General features: G+C 37.8%; 1 long non-coding RNA gene across 4 annotated transcripts in view; it reads right to left on the bottom strand.

Moving 5' to 3' along the window:
* Positions 1-575: 575 nt before the first annotated feature.
* Positions 576-7,444, bottom strand: part of LOC106025587 (uncharacterized) — a 44,866-nt gene continuing 37,997 nt past the window's right edge. For 3 of the 4 annotated variants that reach the window (XR_001199190.3, XR_010046397.1, XR_010046399.1), the window contains 4 exons: positions 5,932-6,969; positions 4,932-5,090; positions 3,066-3,114; positions 576-1,994 (listed from right to left, as the gene is read on the bottom strand). This is a non-coding gene — a long non-coding RNA (uncharacterized LOC106025587). The remainder of the gene's footprint in view (positions 1,995-3,065; positions 3,115-4,931; positions 5,091-5,931; positions 6,970-7,444) is intronic. The other variant, XR_010046398.1, reaches the window with a different exon arrangement.

Genomic DNA, 7,444 nt, shown 5'->3' with positions numbered 1-7,444 from the left:
AGTGTTCATTATTAAACTGGTTTCTCTTTTACAGAAACAGAAAAATCATAAACTTAGAAAGTATTCAATTACTTATTTTCAGGGTATAGAGGGATGGAAAAGGAGTTTCAAAGTTTTTGTTTTATACTTGTCACGAATTCGTATAAGCAAATCAATTGCATACAAAATAATTTTATGAAATTACTTTTAAGAGAGTCAGTTTCTATAGATAAATTTCAGTGGGTCGTGGAACATAATTCTTTTAATATGAGCTCCTTAGCTTTATTAGTGCATTATAAATTATTTATCTTATAAAACATACATTAAAAATAGGATTAGAATGTCTTTGGTTCCTATAGCTCACAGTACTAAGTTAAAATAATATAGTGCATGCGATACAGACAGAAATGTAAATGTGGCCTAACAGAATCTTTCTGAGTCAATTTCACATTAAACATTGAAGAAAAGTTGACTTATCTTAAAATGAAGCAAGTCACTACATCACCCTGCTACAAGCAAATGTTTCTTTGTAAATAAGGATGAGCTGACAATGCTTGAAAGCGTAGTTCATCAAAATCACAACAAGAAACCAAATATTATGAACGTGTAAAATTCCATGTTTATTTAATATCCATTACATAGCGGGTTCATTGAAACTAGACTTTGTAAAGACAAATAACATTTCTGATGAACATAAACAATTTCATACAGTTCAATCCCATCCTGTGTCTTCACATGAATAAAGATGTCATTATGCAAGAGTTCCAGCAGTAAAGACCTCGTGTGGAACTGCGGCGGTATTGCTCAGGGCTCCTGGGCCGCTTGGGCCTTCATGCATTTGGGAGACAGGAACGACTCTGCACCGGGGTCAGTGGCAAGAACCTCCCTGGCCCTGCGTTGTGGGGTGTCACCTGCTCCTTTTCGGAGGATGTGGCCAGAGCTAGAGAGGGAGATTCCTTGGACAAATGTTTTTGAAAAGGTAAAGGAAATGCCCAGATAATGAAATGTGCTCGCTCTAAGTAGTCAAGGAGAACTATGGGTTATGTACAGTAATGGGGTCAGTGATTATTGTGTATTTCTACATTTGCTGATGTTTATTAATGTATTAATAATGTATTAATGTGCCAGGCATTGTGTTAAACAATTTACATGTCATAGCTCGTAAAATGAAGACACACAAACTTTATGAGGAGTCCTATAGTTAGCTCCAGAAACCAAGAACACAATGTCATAGGCATTAAGAGTCCGAAGTAGAAGGTCCTCCGTGTCATCAGACCCAGTTTAGGGATGCCTGGTAGCTTCCTATGCCAGCATTGTAGATAAATAGTTTTCTCAAACCCATTCTTAGTGCTTTTCTGGCTTGGCTTTCTCATATATAGAGACTGGAAAGTTAATGTTTTTTGCCATTCTTGCTTTTTATGCAAAAAACCCAAACAATTTCATATAATATAATAGGAGAGCAGCAAGAGTTAACTCACTGTGTACTGTTATCTTCAGAGTAGTTATTCAGAGTACAAGATATGGGCATGGAAAATTCTGCAAACTGAATAGCACAAACTTTCTTTTCAATGAACTAAGAGAAACTAGTAGTATAACCATCATGTATTTTTTTTTCCTTTTCCCTTCCTTCCTTTCTCCTTTCTCCCACAATCCATAAGTGGGCATCTGAGATGAATATGCACTTCTCAAATGAAGAAATACAAATGGCAAATAAGTATATGAAAACTGGTCAACAACACTGGTCATTCAAGAGATGCAAATTAAAACAACAGTGAGATTCCACCTCACTTTTTTTTTTTTTTTTTTTGAGATTCCACCTCATTGCAGAAATAACAGCATCATCAAGAAATCAACCAACAACAAGTGCTGGAGAGGCTGTGGGAGAAAGGAACTCTTCTCTGTTATTGATGGGAGTGTAGACTCGTATAAGCACTGTGGAAATCAATGTGGCGATTCTTCAAAAACTATGAGTAGAGGTCCCAGTTGCACCAACTATTCTCCTTCTGGGTATTTTCCTAGAAGAAATTAAAACACCATATCACAACAGTATATGTGCACCCATGCTTACAGCAGCCCAATTTATAATAGGTAAATCTTGAAAATAACCTAAATGCCCATCAACCAAAGAATGGATAAAAATGATGTGGTATTTTTATAAACAGAGTACTATTCAGACATAAAGAAGAACAAACTTGAGACATTTATAGTTAAATGGATGCAACTTGCGACCATACTCGTAAGTGAAATAAATCAGACTTACATAGGTAAACACTGTATTGTCTCACTGGTGTGAGAAACTGGGAAAGTAAATAAGATCTAAAATGCATGGGGCTGGGGATAGCTCAGCGGCATAATCATCTGCCTTGCAAGCAGGCAGTCGTGAGTTCAATCCCTGGTACCGATAAAAAGGAAAAAGACAAAAAAAAAAATGTACAGCAGATATTGTGAAATGGGAAGAAATTATTTGAAAGGAAAGAGGAACTAGAGAAGGATAACTGGTCCATATGTCTATCAATAGATGAATTAATAAAGAAAATGTAATGTTGCACACCGAGGAGTCCTACTCCACCATAAAGACTTGAGTCATTTGTAGGAAAGTGCATATACCATGAGGCCATAATGTTCAGTGAAATAAATTGGACACGCAGCTCAAATATACCATGCTTTTTCTTATATAAGAAACCCAAAGTGTAAATCAAGGACAAAATGACAGATGATCAGAAGTGGGGAGATGGACCTTTCTCAAATGGGAAGGGTATTATAGAAGCACTATGATGTGTATGTCCTTGTGCCAACTCCACTCAAGGAGTATACGCATCTATTGTAAATATGTATAAAAAATTTAAAACAAACAAGGATCATCAAAAAGAATTCTTTGAAAATGACAAAGGAATCATATCTAGAATATAAAAAGCATTGAAAAAATCAGATACCCCAAATTCAAAGACCCAATCAAAAAATGCAGAGGACATTCATGCACATAACACATCTTAGATCTTTCTGCATCTCCTTCTCTCCTCTCCCCTCTGCCCTCTTCCTCCATCTCTCAGTTCCTTCCCCAAATAGGTGCTTATTGTGATACTCACGATTCCTGATAGCAATATGCCAAGTATTGCTTGTTAATTCAATTAGAATCTGCAATGAAACAAAGGAGGCTTTAATAGTATATATTTATGATACATAACAATTGCACTCAACTGATACACATACACTTAGAATCTTGGTCCCTTTATTTTTCCTGCCCACTCCCAACTCCCTCGTCCCTCCTTGCCTGGGTCCCCTGCCCATCAGTGCAGAATGTAGCATGTCTCATTTATATTGCTTTTTATTTATATTTTGAGTCTCTCATATTAGAGAAACCACATTGTATTTAACCTTATTTTCGTATTTTACTTAGTATGAGGTCTTAAGGGCCATCCATTTTCCTACAAATGGCTCAAGTATATCCTTCTTTATGGCAGAATACTACTCCACTGTGTATAAATACAGCATTTTCTCTATACATTCATCTGCTAGTGGCCACATAGGACCTTTCCATGTTTACCTATTATACATTGTGCTGCCATGAACATACACATGTATGTATCACTGTAATATGAAGTCCTATAAAGGGTATGTCTGGGTTGAATGGAAATTCTATAATGTTTTTGCCTTCCAGTTTTTACATTCCAAGCACAACGCAACATCTTTACTCTTAGGAGTGGCCATGAGATGGGTCCTGAGTAAGTTCCCAGTTAGGGCTTCTAAGACTCTTTGCAAAGGAGACTGACTCGCGATTTTGTTACCCCTGCTCTTACCTGTTCTGTATTATCCAGCCTCTGATGTATGGAGTCACACAAGCATTGCTCTCTGCTAGGCCATGTTATTTTGGCTTTCTGCTACTTATGGCTGACTCTGCAGAGTATCCAAAGCTACTTTATGAAGTTTTGTGACTAACTAAGGGATGCAGAACATGATCACTAATATCCATCATGTACAAGGATAAGTGAATTGTATTATCTTAATTGTTGTAGGTTCCATGCCATGTTTTTACAATTAAATTCATGTCACATGCTTTTGGTACTGGCAATAGCCCATCTCCAACATCACTTCTCCACACAGGAAAAACTAAGATAATTCCTCTATGCAAATGTGCCTGGGAAGAAAAACTACAGCACTGAACAGAGAATCCCAGAACCTAGAACTGGATTGATTGGAAGCCCAACAGAGAAGGCAGAAATCCAGGAGTGAAAACAAAACTTTCTGGAGAAAATGAGACGCTCAAAACATTTTATGCTTTTTCAGTTAAATGGAACAAAATCTGCTTTCTAACCACTCCCCTGTGCATGGCTGAAATTGCGCTTCCAACACCTACTGAGTGTGGAATGTTAAATAAAGCTGTTTCACCTTCTGAGATTACTGTATTTTTTCACCCATAAAATCGACATTTTACAATTCATCTGATGGTTTTAGAGTTGACCAAAACAGTAGATCCGAATTGCCTAGTACTGTGCTCCATACTGAATATATCTTTAACAGAGGCTGATCTTCTGCCCTGCCTTGTCCTACTAGCCAACCTCTTTGACCAAAAATAAATAAATAAACAAACAAACAAACAAACAAACAAATAAATCACCGTAGACTTCTATCTAAAGGACAAATGCAGTGTCACTGCATGTGTGTGTGCAATCTTGAAAAGCTGAGCTCCTAGGGACCAGGAAGTGTAGGGGAGCCAGAGGGATGGAGAGAAACCAGTTAATGGTCACAGAAGTGAGCTCTGGCTGTTACACAACTCTGTTATAGAGGAGATGATTTTAGCTAACAACACTGCATCATGTAATTCAAAATAGCTGGAAGACAGGGCTTTGAATGTTCCCATCACAAATGAGTAAGTGTTTCAAATGATGGCTGACCTAAGTATTGCCAGTTGATCAACACACAAAGTATAAATGTATCAAAACAGCACACTTCACCTGTAAACATGTGCAAGTATCATATGTCAATTTCAAGAAAGACTTCCATACAACCTCTTCCACCCTGTGAAGGCCTGACTTCGATGGATCCAGTTATAAGTGAAAGCAGTGATTCCTATCAGGATGTGAGTTTCTTGAAGACAAAGCCATGACCTGTAACTTGGAACACAAAAGGGTTTTTGAGCCAGGTATCTTTCTATTGATCTAATGAGGTATCAATCCAAATGACTCGTGTCACTGAAGGTGCAATCTTGTTGGCATTCACCATCTGTCATTAAACATCAGGCTTGAGGACCAACAAAAAAATGGTGAACAGAGACAAACCCATATCATGGATGCTAAAATGAAAGCAAATACCCCTCCCACTACCTCCCACTTCTGCTGTTTCCTATGAACTAGTCAATACACTAAACACATTAACACATTATGAGTAATTCTCCCCACAGCTCTGCAAAGTGAAGCTCACTAGTGCTATATTCCAGAAAGGAAAATCAACGTTCAGAGATTTGATGACTTAGTAAGTAGTAAATAAATCCAGAATGCCTTAGCTAAGGTTTGATTTCAGAATGCTTACGTTGCAGTGTTTTAGCTCTGTACCCTGAAACTCAGAAGAAATGGAGATTCTGGACTTCTGAGGCAAAAAAGTGAAAGTAAAGAAAATCATTCATCCAGTTTTATAGAAATTTGAATAATAATTAAGATCCATATTATTATTCTTATTGCTGATAAACAACAATGACCAATGTTAATAAGAAACACACAAAAGATGTGTTTCGTTTTCACAATAGTGCTGTACACTGGCTACTACTACTTCTCTGAGTAGTAGATGTTGAAATGCAGAGAGGTAAATTATTTTTCCAAGTAACACACCATGAGCCTACACCCGAACCTCAGAGTTCTTCCTACCATACGCTTGGCCTTCATTTGCCATAGTATTTTGCTTATATTTCAATTAAAAACAAAAAAGATTAAGGAAAAGGTGAAGGTGTGAACTAACTACCATCTTTGGCCTAATTCCTTTCTGCTGAGGATTGTTTACTTGTTTTTCTTTCCAAACAGGATATCCTCTGAAACGTCACTCGGATAAAGAATATGTTGGATGAAGCAAGTCCTCTCAGTGAGCACACTCGGGCAAGAACTAGCATGCTTTTCTAACAGTCTTTTGTTTACTTGGTTTTCAGCATCTTTTTTCTTCCCTTTAATGTCTGTTTCCAACAGGGCAGCGACGGATCACTTTAAGAACTAGAATAGCTTTGGGGTCATTAACAGGTGCTGCAATTCATGCCTGGGCCACCAGTTCAGAGCCAAAGAAATCTGCTTGTTTCCTGCTAACCTTTAATTTCAAACAGCAAGACCTGACTAACATCTTTAAGCTACCACATCCCACCGTACAACAATTTCTCCATCCTGATTTACAGGTTCAGATGCTGGGTCACTGAAGATCATTAGCACTGAGAACGAGCAGGTGAGTAGTCGTCATTGACCCCAGTGACACAGGATGGGTCTCTTATGCATCAGGAGCAGGAGAGCTGGATAGGAGTGAGCAGGTAAAGTGGGATAGCATTTCCTTCTTAATAAATCTTTTTTAAGTTTGGGAACAGTGGAACTAAGCAAGTAGCAGAAGGAACAGCAAAAAAGTGACATGGTGATACAAGTGTGGCTTAAATTGGAAAGGACAGAAAGAATGAATGAATAGGACATTAGCTATTCATGGGACAAAGAAAGTCAAATGCCACATGTGTCAGCTTTGAAGACCAGAGAACTCTGGTTATGCAGGTGCAGGTCAAAGTAGAAGGCAGTTAATCCAGTACTCCATTATCCTTGATTGTTTTTTGACTTATTTTGTGTTAAGTATTGTCCTTAGGTATCATTAGGGAAAGATGGCGGAATCAGGTAGACTCAGCACTATCCACAGATGATATTCTGGTTCCTGGAGTGGATGAAAATGCACCAGTGTCCCCGCAGCTCAGTGTCCTTCTGTTTCGTCGTACCATGGGTTGCATTTTCCTCACTTTGTTCCCTCTTGGACCGCTGTTTCCTATTGGGCAAGAGTGAATGTTTTTATTTCACTGTTCTCGCTAACAAATAGTGACAAATGTAAGCCTCACTACAAACCTCTGAGATGTAATCAACCCCTCCCTCATTTTACAGATGAGGAAACTACCACAGGGAGGCCTATAAACATTTCCAAAGTTGCATAGTTTATTAGCAAAGTTAGAACTCAAGCTTAGACAGTATTGTCTAAGACTTGAGTACCAGCAACTACACAATGATTCTTGGTGATTCAATGCAGTTAAAATTGTCTTCCAAAAACACAACTTCAGTACAAGGCTTTCATTGTATTTGCAAGTGATTGTTAAGAGCAGACCCCACAAAACCCAAAACTGTTTTATATTACGAAACTAATTTCATTCCTAAGCCACTTAGATATAAGAATTATACTTTCTATAAATGAAAGATATTTTTCTTTTACCGACACCATGATGATTATTATAGAAATATAGATATTTTAT

The sequence above is a fragment of the Cavia porcellus genome, unplaced genomic scaffold (genome assembly GCF_034190915.1).
Source record: "Cavia porcellus strain 051 isolate PalLab524CR breed Dunkin Hartley unplaced genomic scaffold, mCavPor4.1 scaffold_2, whole genome shotgun sequence".
In the NCBI taxonomy this organism is placed as follows: Eukaryota; Metazoa; Chordata; class Mammalia; order Rodentia; family Caviidae; genus Cavia; species Cavia porcellus.
Note: the sequence above shows the minus strand (reverse complement) of the source record. Positions and strands in the feature narration are given on the sequence as shown.